Below are 25,314 nucleotides of genomic sequence, written 5' to 3' on the forward strand. Positions count from 1 at the left end.
CAGCGCAGTGTGTGTGAGGCAGCGCAGTGTGTGTGTGAGGCAGCGCAGTGTGTGTGAGGCAGCGCAGTGTGTGTGAGGTAGCGCAGTGTATGTGAGGCAGCGCAGTGTGTGTGAGGCAGCGCAGTGTGTGTGTGTGTGAGGCAGCGCAGTGTGTGTGTGAGGCAGCGCAGTGTGTGTGAGGCAGCGCAGTGTGTGTGAGGCAGCGCAGTGTGTGTGAGGCAGCGCAGTGTGTGTCTCACAGTGCAGTTTGTGTGTGATAGGACAGTGTGAGTGACACACAGCAGTGTGTGACTGCGTAGTGTGAGACATTGCTGTGTGTGTGTAACAGCGCAGTGTGTGTGTGAGGCAGCACAGTGTGTGTGTGAGGCAGCGCAGTGTGTGTGTGAGGCAGCACAGTGTGTGTGTGTGTGTGTGAGACATTGCTGTGTATGTGAGACATTGCTGTGTGTGTGAGGCAGCGCAGTGTGTGTGTGAGGCAGTGCAGTGTGTGTGTGAGGCAGCGCAGTGTGTGTGAGGCAGCGCAGTGTGTGTGTGTGAGGCAGCGCAGTGTGTGTGTGTGAGGCAGCGCAGTGTGTGTGTGTGTGAGGCAGCGCAGTGTGTGTGTGTGTGTGAGGCAGCGCAGTGTATGTGTCTGAGGCAGCGCAGTGTGTGTGTCTGAGGCAGAGCAGTGTGTGTATGTGTGTGAGGCAGCGTAGTGAGTGTGTGAGGCAGCGTAGTGTGTGTGAGGCAGCGTAGTGTGTGTGAGGCAGCGCAGTGTGTGTGTGAGGCAGTGCAGTGTGTGTCTGAGGCAGTGCAGTGTGTGTGAGGCAGCCCAGTCTATGTGAGGCAGCGCAGTGTGTGTGAGGCAGCACAATGTGTGTATGTGTGTGAGGCAGCACAGTGTGTGTGCGGCAGCGCAGTGTGTGTGAGGCAGCGCAGTGTGTGTGAGGCAGCGCAGTGTGTGTGAGGCAGCGCAGTGTGTGTGAGGCAGCGCAGTGTGTGTGAGGCAGTGTAGTGTGTGTCTCACAGTGCAGTTTGTGTGTGATAGGACAGTGTGAGTGACACACAGCAGTGTGTGACTGCGTAGTGTGAGACATTGCTGTGTGTGTGTGTAACAGCGCAGTGTGTGTGTGAGGCAGTGCAGTGTGTGTGTGAGGCAGCGCAGTAGGTGTGTGAGGCAGCACAGTGTGTGTGTGTGTGTGAGACATTGCTGTGTGTGTGAGACATTGCTGTGTGTGTGAGACATTGCAGTGTGTGTGTGAGGCAGCGCAGTGTGTGTGTGAGGCAGCGCAGTGTGTGTGTGAGGCAGCGCAGTGTGTGTGTGTGAGGCAGCGCAGTGTGTGTGTGTGAGGCAGCGCAGTGTGTGTGTGAGGCAGCGCAGTGTGTGTGTGTGAGGCAGCGCAGTGTGTGTGTGTGAGGCAGCGCAGTGTGTGTGTCTGAGGCAGCGCAGTGTGTATGTCTGAGGCAGCGCAGTGTGTGTGTCTGAGGCAGCGTAGTGTGTGTGTCTGAGGCAGCGCAGTGTGTGTGTCTGAGGCAGCGCAGTGTGTGTGTCTGAGGCAGCGCAGTGTGTGTATGTGTGTGAGGCAGCGTAGTGTGTGTGTGAGGCAGCGTAGTGTGTGAGGCAGCGCAGTGTGTGTGTGTGAGGCAGCGCAGTGTGTGTGTGTGAGGCAGTGCAGTGTGTGGGTGATGCAGGGCAGTGTGTGGGTGATGCAGGGCAGTGTGTGTGAGATGCAACGCAGTGTGTGTGTGAGGAAGTGCAGTGTGTGTCTCAGTGCAGTTTGTAACAGCGCAGTGCGTGTGTGAGGCAGTACAGTGTGTGTCTCCCAGTGCAGTTTGTGTGTGAGGCAGCGCAGTGTTTGTGTGACAGCGCAGTAGGAAACCTTTGAAATTGCATTGGAAAGGCTCTGTGTGAACGTAAAAGGTTTTTTAGCGTAATGCGTGCGAGCCAGGAAGTCTGTGGCTGAGATGCAAACACTTTGTGAGGCTCAGCAGGAGCAAGTGGGAGGAGGGAGTGGGAGAGGGGAGTGATATAGATCAAAGCACTTTTCTGCTGTCAGTGGCCGCAGGCTGCCAAACGGAGAGCGCGCCCGTCACACTTGAACTGTGTGTGATCAGAGACCTAAAAATAAGTCATGGAGTGGCAGGGAACTACTTTTACTTTATGGGGCCACGGTCCTTTTGGGCCCCTACTCACAATTTATGCCACTTTTTAGCCCGCATCAAAGGGGGTACTTTGAAAAACAACACATTTTTTAATTAAATGCGTCTTGATAAAGTGGTTTCCGTATAAACTCTAACCTGGAAAACTTTAAGTGCTTAATTTGTAAAAGAGGAGGCCAAGAGTGGCGCTTTAAGTCTGATGAGGAAATATAAGTACCGGTCCCCAAAGTGAGTGCCGATGGCCCCACATGGAATCACCGCCTCAAATTAAGCACTGGCTATCTCTTACTTTACAGCGGGCGAAAATACTGTGCTCAACCTTTCAGTCGCTGTTTGTGCCTTTATTTGCTCTAAAACAATGCGCTCAGTGATAAAAAACGAACTGCTCAGTGACTTTCACTGTGGTTTTTTAAAAATATTTTTGTGTGCTGCTGATTTTGATTGTATGCCTAGCCCTAGCCGTAAATTAATTAATTTGAAAGCACTCTTCGAGTAAGCCTAAAACAAGCAATGGGGGAAGAGGAGGCAGCTGAGAAATGAAGCAAAGGGCAGCTGACAAAGAGTGCCTTGGTGGAATTCAAGCGCACCCTAAAGACGTACACGAAGGCAGACTTTGGCACTAGGATGGGATGAACACATACATTTGTGCGCGTTAATGGAGGGATAATTAAGGAGAGTAAAGCATGTGAAACCTCAACGCACTCACACCGGCCGGCAGTGCAAGAATCCAACGCTGATACATGGAAAGTCAAGCGTGATGGTCACTAATTTTCACTTAAGAATGTCTGCTGCTTCCAGCCTTTCCAGTCAGTCTTGTGAATTCTGTCATGTACTTAGCAGCCTTTGATGTGCAAGCGAGTGGGAGGGAACAGCAGGGGGCGGAGAAGCAGATTGCCTTCAAGGCAGGAGGCAGGCAGAAGGCTCGGGCAAGCTCGTGCACGAGAGCACATGCACTCGTGAAAAACCTCTTTTTTGGGCTCATGGTGAAACTCTTGGTTTCACTGCTATAGACTCGTCCTATTCCATTCCTGCGGAATGGAAATAGTCCGAGACCTAAAAAGAATTGTGAAAATCCATGGAATCCATGTGCACAGCTTGTGTTGCTTGTGTAATGTCTGCCTAATTTATCAATTCGTATTTGAATCAGAGTAAGTAAACTTTATTTGTTCTTCTAATTAAAATCATTACAAAGTTGTACCAAGTCAAAAGAACACATTGTGTAGGTCTTGGTGACACATAAGACAGTAGGTTCCCTATAAAGCATAACACCCGAGTGCAGATATAGTATATAAAAGAAAGAAAACAAGCCTTATATTCTACTGCTCGGAAACTGAAAGGGAGATTACAGAAGGGATTTGTCAGCATACCAGTTTGCCTATACAACCCCACGCAAAATACACAGCACTTGTGCAACTCATGTTCGGAAAGGCTATTCCCCATAGATGATGCTTTTCCGGAGAAAGACAGCACATTTAATCGATGCGATAGACATAAAAACGACCTATTAAAATTGCATACACCATACATACATGGATGCCTAACAGAACAGCTGTTATACAAGTGTTAAAATGATTAATCCCCCAAAAAGTTCGAATAAAACCTTAGAGTCATTTTTGGAAACTAATTAATGTACTTATTAAAAGAAAAAAAACTGACTGTGAGCTTCTGCGAAATCTGGAAATAAAGTGGACATGCTTTGACTAATAGTTACATTGTCCATATTATTATAATAACGTATAACCTGAAATATATACCTGGAGCTGTAAGTGGACTTTGTGGCATTAATCCTGATCAGAAATATACGGGTACCCACGATGTTTTGTGTACACTTGTTCCTGAAAAGCCACTAGTCACTTTATTTACCTGTAGTACGAAACAAAGAATCTAAAACCAGCTGTCAGTAGTTAATGCAAAAATGTCAGCTAGTAATCCACAAAGGGCGTTTTAAAGCTTTCCTCTCTTAACTACACCAAAGAAAGTCCACCCGACAATTCACTGAGTGCACCCGACTTTCGATTTTATCTAGCTCTCTGACTGCCAAGCCCAGATATTTGTTCAACCGACAAATAGGTTGGAAGCCTGCACCTTGCAGACACTTCAAGCAATGCTGATCTGATGTTCGTACAGCGGGTATGAGGAAGCAAGAGTGTAGAGATATTCTGCACAGCTTTGAGCAGGTAGGGACATAAACATATCTGGGCTTAGTTATGAGCCCTTTGTGCCACCGTTGCGTCACTTGTTGTGACGCAGCGGTGGTGTAAAAAATGTGCCACGTTGAGCCTAATTTACAAAGTGACGCACCTAAGCAAATGTGTCACTTTGTGAAGCCCTGCGTTACAATATACCTGCATCAGGTGTAATGTATGCAGGGTGGGCGTCCCCCCAACAAAAAGGGTCATAGCAGTGGCGCAGTGAAATCTACCAGATTTCACTGCACCACTTCTAGGACGCAACTGTGTGAAAATCTTACACCTGCCTCACAGCAGACGTAAGACTGACGCAGGCCTTTTCACATGGGCTTGCTCCATGTGAAAGGACACATTGCTGGAGTAGCGTTTGTTTCAGACACACCCCAGCAATGCGTCAATTTTGCACCTACAGGTACTTCAGGAATACTGACGCATCTGTAAATTCTTGCGACGACATGAAGTGCCATACAGTAAATACGGCGCATCCATGGTTTTGCAAGGAGGGTGCAATGATAGGTGTTGCTTCACTGTTGTCACGCAGCGATGCAACACTTTTCATAAACGATGCCCATCATGTGTTCTAATGACTCGCCGAGATAGCAGCATCTTCTGCAGCGTTTTCACTTCTGAGACATGTCCTGCATGGCCCATGGTTCAGCGATGCCAGTGGGACCGATAGAAATCTCAGCCTTATGAATGTGTTCTAGTCTCATGTTTCAGGCTCAGTCCCAGGAACCAGAGTAAAACGTGGAGCAGGCAGACTTCAGATCATTTTTAGTATTTATGCAATATGACGTTCATAAAATGACTGCTCTTCCCATTTCAAATGTGAAATAGTTGTCTGCACTTAAAGAAAAAACACTGCCTTCTCTTTTAATAAAATTAGAAAAAAGAATGGTCCAAAACTACTTTGTTTTTTCTTTTTAAAGGCCCTTAATGAATTAGCCTCTTTTTGTTAAAATCTAGGTGACTCACTAATAATAATCAAACATGTGTGCTGCAGTTGATTTATAATCTGTTTTTCCTTTTTTGTATGGTACACAATTATTAAAGTGACATAAACAGGGCCAAAAGGTGTTTGGTCCCCTCCATACAACACAAGTAGCAAAAAAACGTGTATATGGATTTGAACTATTTTTTTCTGCTCTAGTGCAAATTTTCCGTGACATAGTGCCCGCTTTTTTCTGAATTCTCATATTATATTCTGACAAGCATGCAACACTACCTTTTCATTCCCGTCCCTTTACGAAAAAAAAACATGCAAATAAATAAAATGAGAGAACGAAACAAGTAGCCACATAAATATGGAGCTAGAGAAACAGGTATATACATTCAAAGTACTAGAAATAGACATATTCAGTGAAAAAGAGACATACATAAATAAGCAGTAAGAGGAAGAGTTGGAAAGGGCATAGAGAAATAAGAATCTATGTGTATGCGTGTGTGGATAAAGAGAGAGAGAGAGCAAAAAAAGGAAGCAAACATTGATGGAGACTGGGTCAAGGACAAACAAGGAATGAAAATGCAACATGATGAAAAGTTAAAGGTATATAGAAAAAGAACCACACACATTTAGAGAGGGGAGAAAGGGTGAGATAATGAGGGAAACAAATCAAAGTTATATAATATGAAGAGAGACTGCAATAAAAGGGACAAATGCAAAATGAAAGCGGCAAAGAGAATGGAAGAGAGGGTGAGAAAGAAAGATAGAATGAAAATGAAAGCTATAAAGTTCTTCTGTCAGGGTATTTTTGTTGGGAGTTTAGGAATATGTGTAATATTTATGTCAGTAATTACATTTGTGTGTGTTTGTATGTGGTTAAGTTTGTCTGGAGGTTTATAAAAGGGTTTCTAGCTTTGTGCTTCTGTCCTTGGTCTGAGTATGTGTCTGGAATTACGAATATGTGCTTGTCCGTGTCAGTATTTCCGTGTCTGTGCTTCTTTCCATACACGTGCTGGTATCTTTGTTGAGGGGATTAGTCGGATGGGAGCTGAATGTTGCTTGTTTTGGTGAAAGTCATATACACAATGATACCCAGACATCAACAAATCCCTATTAAAGCAACAAACCTGTTGAAGGAATTAGAGAGTTCCGCACGGATCGAAACTTATACCATGCTTCAAAGCCCAGACTTCAAGAAAAGCTGGTTAATGCATGATTTAATTCCACCATGAGAATTTCAGTTCTTGTACAGCCTCAGCTGTTACTGCAGCACCAGTAAGATTTAGCTCAATCCCAGAAAATAATATGTGCGGCAGGGCACCCTCACAAAGAGATTTCTTTCTCCTAATATGTAAGATTATCAGAGTAGGATCAGTATTCCCTCTTTGACTATACAGTTATTAATACTTACAAAAACCGGTCGGTCCTAGCAGCAATCAGCCACAATTATAAGTAAATTAAAAATAAAATAGCATATAGTCTTGAAAAGACCACATGAGGGTCTCAGACTGTGGAACGTTGCGCCCGAAGAGTTTCCATTCTTTAAAAGAAACGTCTCCTTGGTGTGAATGGTTTTTCTTCCCCGAACTTTCCCCGCTAGTGTCTCACGTGGAAGACAGAATTCTCAAAGTTGTTACCGATCAGTTTTCCAATTAAATTAAATTTTATGTGCCACGTATTGTTCCACTGATAAAAAAAAGTCACAGGCATCAAAAAGTGAGGAAGAAATACAAACTATGACACCATTTATTGATTGCTTTCGTACAAGGTAGTGCAGGCCAGAGGGTCGCAACATAGCGCTTCGGGGAGGAGATCGAGAAGGCAGTAAGAAGCCGATGTGACAATCTCGATAACGCAAGAGGGTCTCCTGGACACTGCTAACAGGAGGGCGCAGAAGAAAGTCTGATGGCAGATCTGAGTTTGAAATGATTTCCCAGCTTCTAGTAAATATTAATCCGTCCGCCGGAGTAAATCGTTGATGGCTCTGAGGCGAGACAAAGAAGGCTGTGTAATTGAATTACTTCCCAGATACGATTTGGGGCAGTTGCTTTTTTTTTTGCTAACTGTAAAGCAAGTTTTTCTGACAACCATCTCAGCAGAAATATACAATGTGTTATCCTAAACCGAGCCTGGCTTCCATCCTAAAAGGCGCATTACTTTGACCAGGCGTGCACATATAAAGAGTAGCCGGTAAAGTTGGAAGCCAGGGCCCACACCAGCCGGCTTCTTTCTTTTTTCAGTAGAAAAATAAACAAAAAATGTTGATACAATTTTATCTTGTATTAACGTTTATTTGAATATGTAAGTTAAGCATACAATATAAATGTTGCTTTGTTCATGACATTAGAATAATTCATTCTGATCTGTTTAATTTTCTGAAATATCTCTCTCTGTTTAGATTTGAATTCAGAGCATTTTCCCTTTTGCCTTTTAAACTAAGTATCTCCCGCATCTTCTTTGATAATCTAAGATTGGGCCTTATGGAAGTTTGTGCTGGATGTCAGGTTGATTTTGAAACTTACTTCATAGTATTTCAATTTTACAAATCTGTAATTTTCCCATAGTGCCCTTGAACCTTTGCAGAAAATGTTCAGACAATAACACAATAATGAGGAGAGCACCAGCATGCACATATTGTGTTTTTAAAACGCATTGCTGAAACTAATAGTAAATCAGCCCAGTGAGTTAATCCCCTGCTTCAGAGATGTACACCATCTGCAGCTCACAGTTTGTGAATATCCGTCCTGCCAACTCTGCCATTTTTCCGGTGGAGATTTATCGAATCAGTACCCAGTAGTTGTGAAAACAATAAGATATCATTCACAATCGTCCCAAACACTGGGCTGTGACAATAAGTGAGGATTTATCCTGGTACATCATTTGAAAACAAACACAAATCGGACTGCTTTTGTATTTCGGGACATTAGGGCATTCCTCATTAGTTTCCAGACAGGTGGCTCCTGATTTCTAAAAAGTACTCGACTCTTTGAAATGTTTTTGGGCACATTCGGGAAGTCTTGAATAGTCTCCAGACAAGTGGCTCCTGATTTCGGAACCAAAAATAGTCAGCTTCTTTTGTATTTTCGTCACATCACAAGGCTCTCTTGTCTCCAGACAAGCTTCTTCTGATTTCGAACCACACAAATTGTGACCGTGTATTTTCCGGTAGATGCGGAAGCGCCTGGCGAGTCTCCAGATCTCTGTTCCATCAGACGCCTAGGCATGGAGACTCGAGAGGTCTCGCGCTGTAAACCTGGTGATTTGGTACCATTTCTTCGGGTTCGGGACCCGCGCCTCTGTTTGCACCCCACACGTTGTGGGCGCGATCACAACCGGTTTCCCCTCTGTAAGTGTGTCTGACTTCTGGAAATTCAAGAGAGGGTTTCAATCAAGTCAAGCTTCAGATATCGACGCGCAAGAAAGATGCGTGAACCCGACTCTTTGTGAATCCGCTCACATCCTGCCATCTCCACGCGCCTCGTTTCCTTCATTGACAAAAGGAGCGGGACATCAGAAGGAGTATACATTGGAAACCGCGTGCCTAAAATGGAAACTCTATTTATTTGCTTCATTCCTCGGGGTCCGGGATACTTACAATTGTACATACAGGGCAGTGGTAAAATGCATGCCTACTAAAGTCTTGACACAGCTAAAATAATACTTTAACAACTTTGTAATAAGCTAGTTTGGTTCAGTAACATCGAAATCCAGGCTGTGACAGCAAGGCTGCCTGGGTGTGCCTTAGGGTGGAAGCCCTGCAGCCACCCTCTGCATTCATACATGTGTGGACTGAGACAACCTGGCCTACAGGGAGGCGGCGAGAGTACTGAAGAAGATGGAGTGACATACACCAGGCTCTGCCTAGCATGTTATCCCACTGCCCCATCCTTAAGGGCACCTCGAGGCTCAGGGAAGATATCCCTTTTTGTGATATCTTCGTGGCAGCTATGTCAGCTGCAGTTAAGCACATCAATGTCTTTGGAGAGGGAGGTCTGTCACTCCATTCTAACACTGTCATTCTGTTCTAGCACTGAGCCACTCCATTCTAGCCGTGTGTCACTCCATTCTAGGCACGTGTCACTACATTCTAGCCACGTGTCACTCCATTCTTACCCTGTCACACAATTCTAGCACTGCACAACTCCATGCTAGCACTGCACCACTCCATTCTAGCCATGTGTCACTCCATCTTACCCTGTGTCACCCTGCTCTAGCTGTGTCTGTCACTTCCTTCTAGCACCTTGCCACTCCATTGTAGCCATTGGTTGCTCCATTCTAGCCCTGTGTCACACCATTCTAGCAATGTGTCACTCCATTCTAGCCCTATGTCACTCTACTGTAGCCATGTGTCATCCCATTCTAGCACTGTACCATTCCATTCTAACACTGTCAGTCCATTATAGCACTGTGCCCCTCCATTCTGGCCATGTGTCACTCCATTCTAGCACAGTGCCACTCCATCCTAACACTGTCACTCAATTCTAGCACTATGCCGATCCATTCTAGCACATTGCCATTCCATTTTAGTTGTGTGTCACTCCATTCTAGCCCTATGTCACTCTATTCTAGATGTGCGTCACTCAATTCAAGCTCGGTGTCACTTTAGTGAAGCCAGGTGTCTGTCACTCCCATTCTTGCACTGTGCAACTCCATTCTAGCCGCTCCACTCCATTTTAGCCCTGCATCACTGTATTCTAGCCAAGTATCTGTCAGTCCATTCTAGCTCCATATAACTCGATTCTAGCTGTGTGTCTATCACTCCATTCTAGCACTGTGACACTCCGTTCTAGTCATGTGTCGCTCCCTTCTAGCCTCGTGTCACTCAATTCTAGCGGTGTGTCTGTCACTCCACTCCATTCTAGCACTATACTACTCCATTCTAGCCATGTTACTTCCTTCTAGCCTCGTGTCACTCAATTCTAGCGGTGTGTCTGTCACTCCACTCCATTCTAGCACTATACTACTCCATTCTAGCCATGTTACTTCCTTCTAGCATTGTGTCACTCAATTCTAGCTGTGTGTCTGTCACTCCACTCCATTCGAGCACTATACTACTCCATTCTAGCCATGTGTTACTTCCTTCTAGCCCTGTGCCACTCGATTCTATCCATGTGTCTCTCCATTCTATCCCTGTGTCATTCTATTTCTAGCCATCTGTCACCCCTTTCTAGCAAGGTCACTGCTTTCTAACACTGTAACTCCTTTCTAGCCCTGTGCCCCTCAATTCTAGACATGACACTCCATTCTAGCACTGTATCACTTCAATCTAGTCACGTGTCACTCTATTCAGGCCCTGTGACAATCTATTTAGCAGTGACTGTCACTTCATTCTAGCACTGTGACACTCCAATCTAGCCCTGTGTGAATCTATTCTAACACTGCCACTCCCTTCTATCCCTGTGCTCTGGCATTCAAGACATGTGCCATTCCATTCTAGCTGTTTGTCACTCCATTCTTGCCCTGTGTCAGGTGTGTCTCTCCATTTTAGCCAGTACGAATTTGTAAAAAAATATAAGTACCAGGGCTCTCTTCAAGGGGCAAATGCAGCTTGCACCAAGCATTGCCCCTGACAGTGCTGCCAATAGCAGTATAAAAACAACTAATAACCATCACACTTCTCCTACAAGTGTGACACTTCAGACTATTCCAGGCCCCTAAAGCTTTAAGAATGACTTGGGCAGCAGGTAATAGTAATTTTTAATGTATATTGAATTAATAATTGACTGTTGTAGTGGCCATGTCAGACAGCATCACCTTATGGCAGACTGTCACAAGCGCCGGAGTTGACAATTAAGTGCCCGTGCCTAGCACCAGAAAAAACAGGCTCAAATTAAGCACTGATTCTAGCCATGTCACTTTGAGGCACATACTGCACAGACAGTGCAAGCTGCTGGAGGCACATGCTGCACAGTAGGCCTGGGCGGTAAATTCCGTTCCGTTCGCAGAATTTGTGGAATTTGGGTAATTTCACGTTCCGCTGAGAACGCGAAATTGCCTAAAATTCTGCATTCCGCCACTTCGCGAATTTTTTTGCTTGTTCACGTTCTCAAATGCGTGTCCGTGAGATATTTCCCCCCGAGCATTCAAACAGCGATTGCGAACAGTAAAAAAGCATCGCGAACAAGCAATTCCACTTCTTCGCGGAGATTTTTACTGTTTTGTGGAGATTTGCGTAATGCGATTCCGCAAATTCCGCCCACCCCTACTGCACAGACAGTGCAGACACCTTGAGGCACATGCACAGACAGTGCAAGCAGCTTGAGGCATATGCTGTATACACAGTGCGTACACCTTGAGGCACATGCAGAGACAGTGTGCGCAGATTGAGACATCTGCACGAATATCAAGAGCAGTTGAAGCACAACTACAGAAAGTGCACGTAGATGGGAGCACTTGCACATTTAGTAGAGCAGCTTGACGCAGATCTACAGTGTGAGCAATTTGAGCCATATGTACAGAGAATGTAATCATTCTGGGGCACATGGACTGCTTATAACTCATACACAAAGACTTTGAGCAGCTTATGGAATGTATGCAGATAGGGTGAGCATCGTGGGGCACATGAGGAGACTGTGCGAGCAGCTTGAGGCACATGTACAGGCAGTACGAGCAGCTTGAGGCACATGTACAGGCAGTGTGAGCAGCTTGAGGTACGGCATAGAGCGTGCGAGCAGCTTGAGGTACAGCACAGACAGTGCGAGCAGCCTGAGGCACATGCACAGACAGTGCGAGCAGCTTGAGGTACGGCACAGAGAGTGCAAGCAGCTTGATGCACATACTGCACAGACCGTGCAAGCAGCTAGAGGCACATTCTGCACAGACTCTGCAAGCAGCTTGAGGTGCAGCACAGACAGTGTGAGCAGGTTGGGGTACAGCACAGACAGTGCAAGCAGCTTGAGGTACATGCTGTACAGACAGTGCGAGCAGCTTGAGGTACAGCACAGACACTGCAAGCAGCTTGAGGTACATGCTGCACAGACAGTGCAAGCAGCTTGAGGTACAGCACAGACAGTGCGAGCAGCTTGAGGTACAGCACAGACAGAGCGAGCAGCTTGAGGTACAGCACACACAGTCCGAGCAGCTTGAAGAACAGCACAGACAGTGCGAGCAGCTTGAGGTACAGCACAGAGAGTGTGAGCAGCTTGATGCACATACTGCACAGACCGTGCAAGCAGCTTGAGGTGCAGCACAGACAGTGCGAGCAGCTTGAGGTACAGCACAGACAGTGCGAGCAGCTTGAGGTACGGCACAGAGAGTGCGAGCAGCTTGATGCACATACTGCACAGACCGTGCAAGCAGCTTGAGGTGCAGCACAGACAGTGCGAGCAGCTTGAGGTACAGCACAGACAGTGCGAGCAGCTTGAGGTACGGCACAGAGAGTGCGAGCAGCTTGATGCACATACTGCACAGACCGTGCAAGCAGCTTGAGGCACATTCTGCACAGACTCTGCAAGCAGCTTCAGGTGCAGCACAGACAGTGTGAGCAGGTTGAGGTACAGCACAGACAGTGCAAGCAGCTTGAGGTACATGCTGCACAGATAGTGCGAGCAGCTTGAGGTACATGCTGCACAGATAGTGCAAGCAGCTTGAGGTACATGCTGCACAGACAGTGCGAGCAGCTTGAGGTACACCACAGACAGTGCAAGCAGCCTGAGGTACATGCTGCACAGACAGTGCAAGCAGCATGAGGTACAGCACAGACAGTGCGAGCAGCTTGAGGTACAGCACAGACAGAGCGAGCAGCTTGAGGTACAGCACAGAGAGTGCGAGCAGCTTGATGCACATACTGCACAGACCATGCAAGCAGCTTGAGGCACATACTGCACAGACAGTGTGAGCATCTTGAGGCACTTGCACAGACTGTGCGAGTAGATTGAGGCACATGCAGTACAGACAGTGCGAGCACCTTGAGGCACATGCACAGACGGTGCAAGCAGCTGGAGGCACATGTTGCACACACAGTGTGAGCACCTGGAGGCACATTCACAGACAGTGTGAGTACCTTCAGACACATGTACAGACAGTATGAGCACCTTGAGGCACATGTTGCACAGACAGTGTGAGCAGCTTGAGGCACTTGCACAGACAGTGTGAGAACCTTGAAGCACATGTTGCACAGACAGTGTGAACAGCTTGAGGCGCATGTTGCACAGACAGTGTGAGCACCTTGAAGCACATGTTGCACAGACAGTGTGAGCACCTTGAAGCACATGTTGCACAGACAGTGGGAGCAGCTTGAGGCACTTGCACAGACAGTGTGAGAACCTTGAAGCACATGTTGCACAGACAGTGTGAACAGCTTGAGGCGCATGTTGCACAGACAGTGTGAGCACCTTGAAGCACATGTTGCACAGACAGTGTGAGCACCTTGAAGCACATGTTGCACAGACAGTGGGAGCAGCTTGAGGCACTTGCACAGACAGTGTGAGAACCTTGAAGCACATGTTGCACAGACAGTGTGAGCACCTTGAAGCACATGTTGCACAGACAGTGTGAGCAGCTTGAGGCACTTGCACAGACAGTGTGAGTACCTTCAGACACATGTACAGACAGTATGAGCACCTTGAGGCACATGTTGCACAGACAGTGTGAGCACCTTGAAGCACATGTTGCACAGACAGTGTGAGCACCTTGAAGCACATGTTGCACAGACAGTGGGAGCAGCTTGAGGCACTTGCACAGACAGTGTGAGAACCTTGAAGCACATGTTGCACAGACAGTGTGAACAGCTTGAGGCGCATGTTGCACAGACAGTGTGAGCACCTTGAGGCACATGTTGCACAGACAGTGTGAGCACTTTGAAGCACATGTTGCACAGACAGTGTGAGCAGCTTGAGGCACTTGCACAGACAGTGTGAGTACCTTCAGACACATGTACAGACAGTATGAGCACCTTGAGGCACATGTTGCACAGACAGTGTGAGAACCTTGAAGCACATGTTGCACAGACAGTGTGAACAGCTTGAGGCGCAAGCTGCACACACAGTGCAATCACCTTGAGGCACATGCACAGACAGTGTGAACCTGCAATTGCCCTGGGATATCGTTTTGTTCAGCACAGTCTAAATATTCTTCATATATGAGCTCGTGGCAATGATTTTCTGAAGAACAATTCAGAAAATTCACCGTGACGGGGCCGGCTGCACATTCCTGGACAGAACTCCTGCCCTGGAAAATTGGATCAATTATCTGAAACATTTTAATATCCCAAAAATGACGGCGATTTAGACGAAAAATATGCATTTCCAGAAATGAACTAGGTACAAATTCAATCTTTATCTAGATATGTTTGAGAAAGCGCCAATGTTATCATTTATGCAATGCTGTTTTTTTAAATATATTTTAAATAATAATGTCCCTTAACTTTTCTTATCTATCAGGCTGTACCATCTTTCCAAAGATTGCGGGACATGGAGTGCATGTGAAGAGATTGCTGCAATCACGTGTGCAGTGCATCACAAGAAGAGCACAGCACACACATGCACATTTTTTTGTTACCGTTACTTTGTGAAGACAGCTTACAACCTCTGGATCTATACAATTGCCAGATTCGGTACTTGTATGCTCTTTCCCTTGACGAAAATTCTGCCGACTTTAATTCTTGGGATCAGCCCCTTGCATCTCATTCTCTCATTTTAAAAGACTGCACAGGGCAGACGCACAGCAGCAGAGCTCAGCTGCTCATGTAATAACATAGTAGGCAAATGTCACCTTCCGAAAAATGAGTTCCACATTTTTTGGACAGCCCTGTGATTTGTGTACATGTTCAATGCAAGAGAACGCCCTGAGGCAAAGCTGCTGAAAACACGGCTGCTGTTGTCATTGCTGGCTAGTTTGGAAACCCTATCTGAATCAGAGGTTTTACAAGGCAGGAATGTGGCCGAACCCCCCAGATTTACCCGCGCTTTCGCCTGCTCTCCTCCCGATAGTTTCTCTAGGAATCCCTGACACGCTGGCTGCTCACCTGTTGTCTGGTATCTCAGCGAGACTCGAATGCCTTCTCTGCTGCCCGCCCCGAGCTTCACTGGCACCTCTGCAGGGTGAAGAGTGTGGGCACCTGCCAGCCGCAGCCAGGGATTTAGGTTTGCAGCAGGGACCGCCCACTCCGCGCCAACAGGCAATGAGATTGGGTCTGGGACCACCTTTTCCACCACCTCCTCAAAAATCTCAAAAGGGGGTGGGTGGGAGAAAGGAGGCAGAAGGGCCGGGGAGGGGGTACTGACTGCCACAGAAGGAAGAGAATATTTAGAAATAATATGACGCATGGTGTTCTGTTTTTTTGGTTGTTGCGTGGCAGTGCTGATAGCCTAAAGTGCCCACTTCATCTTCGACCTCTCTCAGCCAGGCGGCGGCCAAGGTCAGCATTATTTGTATTCCTGTTGCTGTCAGGTTGGGGGTGTCTTTCTCTTTCATAGTATGACTCTATCTGCAGCCTTATATGCACAAAATCCATCCAGAAAGAAGGCACTTGGCACTGAGTCACAACGCTTGGCTTGTGAGCCCTTCAGTGTTGCATCTGGGAAGGCAACATAGAAATTTAACTTTTCACTTTTCTGCCTGGAATCTACTTTGCAAACATTGAAGAGTTTTACTTGGAAGTGCTTGGATTACGTTTTTTTATTTTTTTTTGTTTACAAAGTTTTATAGCGTGCACAGCCGACCCCAGGCACATTCAAAGTGCCAACCGACATTGCAGGACTAACCAATATATTGTTTCATACTATATAGACAATTTTGGACCAAAAAGTGACAACGTCAGAAACTGTTAAAAAACACAGACTATAATCAGCTCTACAAATATCTACACAGTTATGGTTAAGGACACAGAAGGCAAAAACATTTGTTAAAATACAAAAATGTCTTTAAAACGTAAAAGCTCCAGTTGAAGGGACAATATGATGAGACTTTAAGCCCTAAAACCACTGAAGTTGCCAATGAACAATGCAACCATAACTCACCCCAATGCACCACTACTGATCTCACACATCATGTCCCAAATCATATCACAAGTTACAACATAAATGGCACCACCAGTGACACTCAAGTCCTCTAGTTTTTGTGCAAAGCATGACTATATGCGAGCCACTGTGTTTCCACTGAGCTTCGCTTGGCCATCGCGGTTTAGGTGCAGGACCGGGCAAATACTGCGAGTTGCCTTAATAACGTGTGCGCCTTAAGACAGCATAAACTGTATTGCCAGCTCAATGTTTTGCAAAAAGTATCATACAAAAATACATCCATATTGGAAGGCTCCCAAACAACACTTTTTCATCATTGGTATCTTGACATCTAGCTCAAATTACACTTTTCTCACCCTAACAGAAGATAAAGATCTACAGAGCAGGCCACTGAAGCTATTGGATGATTTCACTTTGAGTGACGGCATTTCGCTCTTGTACATATAGACATGCACCTATAAAATAGTTCCCCAAGAATAGAGATTGCTAAGCCCTTGCACTTCATATTGATTGATAGTCCCTAAGTTTAGTAGGGTTTCTTCAACTATTTCCGTAACTCTTAAGAAAAGTATTTTAAATTACAATGTTGTACTCATTGTTAACCAATTTTTCTATATTTATTTGTCCTACAGAAAATAAACACAAGTAAGTATGGTACCTAGAGTGTATACGCAGTTTGAAACCACACACCACTCAGTTTTGTGATTGACATTTCAACCACTCATGTCAGACAGAGACCACTAATAACTACTTGTAGAACTCCACCTTTTCAAATGATTTTTTTTTACCATGTTGAAGTGTTGTATCATGCCATTTGGGGAGGTTGCTACTCAGCTACTCAGAGAAAAGTCAATTGCCTGACTGCTGATACGGCTTGGATAAAGTGGGGTGCAATCACTTTAATAAAAAGCAAGCAATGCCTTGAAATCTTTAATTTTGATTAATTATTATGAAGCAGCTTTGTCAAATAATGAATCCTATGGTAAACAAGCACAGTGTTAAAAATAGCAGAAATGTGTATGCAAATGTAAATATTAAAGCCACGCCCCCTCTGCTTGATACAGGTCATTTGAAGAAATTGCATCTGACTTGAGCAGAACCTTTATTAACAACCAGTGAAACTGCAGCTTCAAGAAAGAATATCCGCGCTTTTGCATTTGAATTGAGAGTGCCACCTAGTAATAACTACTGGAACTGCAGCTTCATGTAAGAATTTCAATGCTTTTGCATTTGAATTGAGGGCGCCACCTAGAAACGACTACTGGAACTGCAGCTTCATGTAAGAATTTCAATGCTTTTTCATCTGATTTGAGAGGGACAACTAGTAACGACTTGTGGAACTGTATCTTCATTTAAGAATTTCAGGGCTCTTGCATCTGACTCGAGAGGTACCTCTAGTAACGATGAGCAAAATTGCACCTTTACAAAAGAATATCAATGCTTTTGCATTTGACTTGAGAGAGACACCTAGCAATTACTAGATGAACTGCAGTTTCATTAAAGAATTTCAATGCTCTTGCATCTGACTCAAGGCTCAAGTGTGAACTCTGGTAACGCCTTGAGAAACTGCAGAACTGGGAAAGAACTATGAAGAGATACCATCTGACTCGAGTGGGACCTCTACTAATGACTCGAGGAATTACAAGTTAGTGAATATATAAATATTTAGTGACCCATGACCAAATATCTTCATCTGTGGACTTGCATCAACCCATAGCATAAGGCAGTGCACATTTTACTGGGATATATATATATATATATATAGTTATATATCCCAGTAAAATGTGCACTGCCTTATGCCATATGTATATATATTTCCTACTGGCGGTCGCCAGTAGGCATTTATAGTTAGGACCTTGTTTCTATTCAAAAAGCATTTTTTCTTTTGTCAATATTTTTGGCGCCGTGTGACGAATCTTTGCAAAATTTTCAAAACTAATGGCCTGCTCTGGTTAGCTCCTGTCTCAGTAATTTTGGGGTGATTCGTCAAGTGGGGGCAGAGAAAAAAGGGGGTCCCAAAACACGTTTTCCCCATGCTCATTTCTATAGGAAAAATTGAAACAGGTTACTGCCCAAACTGCTGAATGGAATTGCACCCAATTTGGCAAAAAGGTAGCTCTTGGTTCAGAAAGAGAGCTTTTTTTTAAAATCAGTTCAGTAGTTGCTGAGAAATTCAAGAAATAAAAGTATCGATATCTGAGCACCGAGGAGAGTTCGCGAACCCTGCCAGGCACGAGCTTCACTCTGTTTGGCTGCCAACAATCCAAACCAGGAAGTGTTGGTAGCCATCTTGTGACTCGGGAGAAAAAAACATGAAAAACAAGAAAAGGGGGCAGGGTAGAAACACCCTGACCCCCTTGGCCTGCTCAGGGGGTCCCACAGATAACCCCAAGGCCCAAAAACGTATATAAAAAAAAAATCTGCAGAATTCGCACTGGGTGCATGAAACCGGCAGAGAAAAAAATGAACTGAAGGGCGGACTCCTGTGCTTTATTTTAATGTGCTCCTGGGTGGGCCAGGTCCCCGGGGCTATGCTAATTATATGCAGGGGCACGCAGCCCCTCTGCCGCCCCCCCAGAGCCCCGGGGACCGTAACCTTCTTTAATTGGATGTGTGGGGGGCTCCCAGGCCCCCGGTAACTGCCACCTCCCCGGGGTTTTATTTAATTATGTTTGGGGGGGCACGTGGCCCCTCCGCAGCCCTGGGGACCACCACCTCCATGGGACTTATATTAATATAAAATAGGTGTGGGGGAGCACACTGCCATGGGGACCACCGCGAGATTCAGGCCCTTGATGTTAGGATTTAGAAGCAGGCACTATATCTGTTAGGGCAGACGTAACTGCACAGAGGCATGTTGGCACCTAGTCTACCACCCAGGTGTGTAAACATAGAGAGACTGGAATGGTTTAACAGCATGCTGGCAGCTGACCAAATAATGAAGAAAAAGGAGATGCAGTGAAGAAGTAACAAAAACGATATAATGCCTGTATGACAGAGAAGCAAAGTACGGTACATGTTTCAGGTGTAAAATAGTCCCTCATGTACAGAAATGCAAGTACTACATGGGAGAAGAATGATACACCGAACAGTGGGCGAGTAATACTCCTCTGGGAGGACCCAAAGTCCACCCTATACATATTACGAAGAATTGGTAAAAATTGGAAGCTGTGCTGTCAAGGTAGATCTAAAAATTCAGCATTAGAGGAAAATAAAGAAATAACTTCTAAAATGCACAGCAAAAGGGCAAACATGAATCAAACGTGCTCAAAAAGTTAGAAGAGGTATAGCAGCAGGAAGTGATAGAAACATTGGAGGGCCACAGGGGAAGAGAAGGGTACTGGAGTAGTTAGAAGGAAGGGTGTGGAAGGTAGCTGAAGTGATGGGACAGGAGGGACAAAGTTTAAAAAAGGGTAAGAGGTGGAAAGCAAGGAAAAATAAATAAAGTGCGGGTAGTTGTTGAGAGAAGTGACTGGTGGAACTGGTGTTGGAAAAAGTGACAACAAAGGGAAGGGTGGGCGTTGTATTTGAAAGAATGAGAGAGAAGGGAATAAGTATTAAGGGTTAAGGCAGAAGATAGGGGTGGGATGTGGGTTGTAAGTACTGAGAAACAAATGTGGGGGTCCATTATGGACCCCCGGCCGCGGGGACCACCCACCCCCTCCCCTGGACTTTACAAATGGAGGGAAGGGGGCCATGCGGCCCCCCTCCTGGAGCCCTTGATCACCCTGGGGACTGCCACCCCCCAGGGCCGTCTCCGGGAAAAGCCGGGAAGTGAAGATCAGATGCTAGGAGAGGAGAGGTACAGGAAATCATCACAGGACCCTGGTAGGAAGGGCAAGTATTGGTAGGTTGGTTGTAGTGAGTGATGAGGGAAGGTGGTTGAGGATTGTGAACGAGAGGAAGAACAGAAGTTGAGACGAGAATTTGGAGGTGTGAAAAAGGTGAACAGGAATGTGAGGGGAAGAGAGGAATGGAGAATTGGGAGGAGTTAGATAGGGGAGAATGGTGGTGACAGTGATTGGCAGGGTGGAGAGCAGGGACAAGATTGGTAAAGGCGAGAGGAGAAATGGGTATGATGAGGGAGTAACAAGTTGAGATTTCAGCGATGTTGACACATGGAGTAAGAGGAGCATGGAGGAAAGGCAATAAAATAAAATGCAATGAGGTAAAGATTCAAGTGCATGAACAGAGGACGCGGGAAGGGAAACCAAAAGATAAAGGTATTTTGAAGGAAAAGGAAGCTTCACCTCTCGGATGTAGAACAAAGGAGCAGGTTGTGTAGGTGGAGAGTGTCTCTGCCGCAGCTGTCTTTGGATTCACGTGTGAGATGTCAGACTGCTCCCCTCGTTGTGCAGGTAGTTATACTTTTTGATCAGTGAAGGTAATGCTTCTAACAATGACGTGTCTACAGAGTGAGAGGCTCCTAAACTATTTCATCCTAGGCCGCTCCTGGGAAGTAGTGTCATTGGTTAGGGCGAGGCCAGTCTATAATATTTAGGCGTCCTTTTGACCCTGACCCTTCCAGCAAAGCAGCACTGATTGTGAGAGGGTTTTTGTGCATTCACCCATTTAACCACTTTCTTTTTGGGAAGTTCTGTCTCTTGTACCAGAGAGTAGTTTCTCAGACAGAGCACCTTTCTGCACTGGACAGGATGCCTAGTATACGTTTCATTTGGTGTTAACTATAAAGAGCAGGCTTCCACTCAAGTCAATGCTAAATTGAAAAGCAATCCTGTAAACGGGAGAGTCAACTACTGCTCCCTTTTGCACAACACCTGCATATTCATTATCAGCATTAGAAGGCATATCTAAGCCTTACGCTATGAACAGCAGACAAAGGGAAAGAAGAGAGCATGGGGAGAGGCGGGGCAATAGTGGTACGCAGGACTAAATCATGAAAAAAACATTGGAACCGTATGACTCCGCAAGCCAACAGCAGGCACGGTTCTACAACCCAATATCAAGGATGATTCGACCCACACAAATATGATAAAATATCACCTACATCACCTCCGCTACATCCTCATTATAAATATGTTTTTGTTATTCTTAACTCCAGGTTTGTTTACTTACACTTACCTTGCAACGTAGGGGTTAGGTCGAAGTAGTAGATGCAATATTTTTGTCATGTGACGTAACATATGTGATATAGTGAGGGTCTACAGTGGGCGCAAGTAACAATATAGCAAATAAAAATGTCAGCCTAGTACTAGAAGGGCCCAGAGTGGGCAACATTGATTATATTGACCTATTGTCCAAAGACAGCAGCCAATTCTCAAAAATAAGTGTGATTACGAGGCGTCAGCTCACCATGTGTTTTTTGTAGACTTTTTAATTTTTTTAATTCAGAAAAATGTGTTGGTGTGCGCTCAGAAATCCATAAAAATTGTAGAATAGCAGAGACTTCATCACCGTGTGGCAATGCGTGACTTGCCATGGGTCCTCATGGTGTGTCTCATATCTTACTTGCCGGACTGTTTCACTCTTGCAGCGATAGGCCTCTACACAAAGGGCCTTCACCTTCGATTTGGTTCCTTTTAGGCTGCCATCAAATGCTAAATCCATGCTGCAAGCACAACCCAAAAGACCACCGTGGAAACATCCAGAAATCCTCTTGCCGCTAGCCAGCTCTTTTATCACAAACTAGTTATAAGTCAACAAGACAAGATGATCATGAAAAATCTCAAAACAGCAGAGTTACAGAAGCAGCACTCCTCATATCAAGGAAGTTGTGTTGATTGTTTAGGTGTTTCTGGGTCCACAAAGGCCCCTTCCATAGTCCTAGTAAATGCTTCTAGGTGCCGGTGGACCTGCTGGCAGTGCCCAGCAGGAAGCTGCGTTGCCCACACTTGCTTCCACTGGCTCTCAATGGCTTTGTGTTTCAGGAGCTGGTGTCCGACATTCCTTCATGCAGCCCTGAAGCCAGATGCCCGTCTCCAGATGGGCGCATTTATCTGTCATCAGGGGTGCATGAAGGGGGGCCCATCTGTATGGGAGGATGCCTCCTCTGGGAGACAGAACACTGCCTGTGGCGTTTCGAAGGGTTTTATGGCCTAATTAAGGACATAATGGTCTGCACATACAAGCGCCGTGCCCCTCTGGAGAGTGCAGTACAAGAGTTTCTAGTTGAGTGATAAGGGATTGTGTTTCCAAATTTCAAAGGAGCAGAGTTTTTAACAAGAGCTGCAAAACATCCTTCCAATCAGCGTAAAATCTGCATGTGTGGAGTACATTTCATCTGGATAGTCTTGTGAAACATTAGAAAATACAATAATATAATAGAGAAATTCGGGCAATATTACGTTACGTGTAAACATCCATTATTATAAATCATTTAAAAATCATAGCATGTAATAGGTAAATACAATACATAGAAAGGATCTTCGTTATCACTAGATCAGGACTCTTGTGCCAAGTAAAAATAAATATATGTAGGTTTTGTCTTTGCTTATTTGTATTATTTTGCTGCTTTGGTAACAAGAAGTGATGTAAATATGATCAGCTCCTGTAAATAGTAAATACAGATTTTTTTCTACCAGGGTAAACAAGCATTAACAAAGCCACCACGTGTATGTTTAATGTTCATGCAAGGCAAGCACATTGAAAACAGACAGAGAAAGCAAAGGCAATCTGTAGATAAGGCTCCCGTTCCTTTGATACAATTCTGCTTTCGTTTCCATTTCAAATATATATCGTCTGACAAGGAAGCTTTTATTATAGACTCTCTTTCGTTTCTGTGGCACGGTGCACTAGCCAGTGTAAATATGCACCCTAATAGCCAATTGCATCAAGTGGTAAGTGGGAGCAAAATACTCCTCTGGGCTAAGGACAAATTTGACTGACAAGTGTCAAGCCAATGGATGAGAGAGGCTGACCAAAAACACAAGTAGCTAAGTAATCGTAAGTAAAAGGGGAGTTTGACAGATGAGGTGTTTCTTAAACCTAAAAATGGAGCAAAATGTTGTCCTATGTTTGTCACTCGCTCACTAAACTCTGGCCTAGACACAGGTTAAAAGCTCACCTTGCAATGCTTACTTCCGCAGTTTTCAAATAGAACCTCCAGTTGAAGTTTAGACAGTCTGGATGAGGAAATTAGAAAAGTGACAGCCCTATTACAGTTTGCTACTAACCATTGCCAAAGTCTCCCCGCAGAGTTTAAACGTTTTGCTCAATCAAATCCAATATAACCTTGGAAAAATATTCTTTAATTAGTATTAAACCATTTAGCACATAATGTGCCAGGTCTCATAGTCTCTTCGAAATCAAATATGAAGGCATTTAAAAATGGTTTTGTGCATTGAAACTGTCTAATATGTCTTGATTGAATTTCGTGAAATAATGTGATACAAGTAACAGGGTGGCATTAGATACTAAAGTATATAAATACATGTAATACATAATTTAAATCATTTGTAATGGAAAGTAATTTTAGAGTTCACGGGTGGGTAGTGGTCAGGGCCGGACTGGGAACCCAAAGCAGCCTTGGCAATTTTATCAGATCAGCCACCATACAGTGTGTAGCGAGCAAGAGCTCCAAGCAAGCCTCACCACTACCACAAGGGTTTGGGTGTTTTTCACCCAAGTTAACTTGGGGATAAATGGCAAAAATGGTGCATTCTATAAAACACCTTTTTCATTATTTATTCAATTGTGTTAGCTTTTAAAGCATAGTAATCAACGCACCACGATACCCAGTCATACCCAGAAAGATTCTTACAGAGAACAAAAATAAGATGTTGAGCACTAAACATAAATGTAAATATAACATAGGTGTACACATTCACAGTTAAGAACAGCTAAGAAGCTGAGAACACAATGAAAGACCATTTTTAGGTCTTGCGCCTAGCGATGCACTGCGCAGCTGTGCTCGCGCAGCGAGAGTTCTTTTGTCCGGAGTTCTGAGCTGGTCCCTGGAATTGTACACGCTTGTGCGTGTGATTTTTGTTATTGGTCTTCTGCTATTGGGCTTTCAGTGCTTGTATTTTTTAAACAGAGCACACAATAGGCCAAAGGCGGGCGCATTGCTCCACCCATTGGTGTCTTTTACGCGCACCAAAGCCCATATGTTTTCAATTATCATGCCCAGACACGGGCGCGATAATTGTAAACATATGGTTCGCAGTGGGGCGCGCACCACTCGCGGGAGTGTTTTTTTTTTTGCAATACCGATCGCTTTTGCGATCACTTTCAGTGCCGCTTGTTGGACTTATGTTTGAAACCTGGCAGGGCCAACTCAGTCCTTCATCCTGCCCTGGTGAGACAAATTGAGAACATTAACTTGGGTAATTGTCACATCTTCTATTACAGGTTTGCCTACCCCACCCCACTTCATGCTATCCAACCACATGTGGCTGGCTTTGGAGTCATGTCTGAGATAAGAGCTCTCTATTTATGTATTTATATCAAGGAGCTGGCATGCACCCCCGTGAATGCCCCTGCAGACTGCTTGGCACCAGAGTGCTGATTACGCGGCTAATGTCCCTGTCTTCCAGTGGCTCCTCGAGAGGGATTGAGGCTCATTCTCCTTGTGTTTCGAAAGCTTTCCATTAAGGCAGCGTGAAAGAAGAGTACGCTTGTCCAGTTCTTTCACATCTGTGGTACCAAGTGCGTTGTGCTCAAACTGAGGCCCCGGAGGGAGGGGAGGTGGGAGATGCCAGATTACAGCTCGTGTTTGTGCTGCATTCAGCACTCCCGGGCTCTAGAAGGCGTCTGGAAACGAAACGCTCTCTGCTCGACACCCTAATGAGATCTCAGGTGGACTGCCTGCTGAAGGGCCTTCTAGTGCTGGCCATGCCAGCAGCCTGGCTCGCCTGAGGAATGAGCCCTAGTGGCGCAGCTGGCCGCAGCCATCTTGTCAATTGGTGTATTTTCCACTTCTGCCTGTGGTCGGAAACGCATGCGCGTGCGTTACGTGGCTGATCTTCAAACCTACTATGGGCTCGTCGCCAGCATACCTGCTATGGCCACGGCACCAGGACGCAAATGGAGATGGAGAAATCATCATTACCTGTTATTGTCTTTCTTCTTCAGTACCATACTCGTTCTTGAGGTCCTGCTGGACCCCAGTGCTTAATTTGAGCCA

The 25,314-nt window shown here is 45.3% G+C and overlaps 1 protein-coding gene across 1 annotated transcript in view; it reads right to left on the reverse strand.

Annotated features, from left to right (window-relative positions):
• The window catches only part of LOC144770371 (serine/threonine-protein kinase SBK2-like), a 205,885-nt gene extending 190,493 nt beyond the window's left edge, over window positions 1–15,392 (reverse strand). The window contains exon 1 of the mRNA XM_078654840.1: window positions 15,236–15,392. The gene's annotated coding sequence lies outside the window, so the exon portion shown is untranslated. The remainder of the gene's footprint in view (window positions 1–15,235) is intronic.
• Window positions 15,393–25,314: the final 9,922 nt, after the last annotated feature.

Source organism: Lissotriton helveticus, chromosome 7 (genome assembly GCF_964261635.1).
Source record: "Lissotriton helveticus chromosome 7, aLisHel1.1, whole genome shotgun sequence".
Classification (NCBI taxonomy): domain Eukaryota; kingdom Metazoa; phylum Chordata; class Amphibia; order Caudata; family Salamandridae; genus Lissotriton; species Lissotriton helveticus.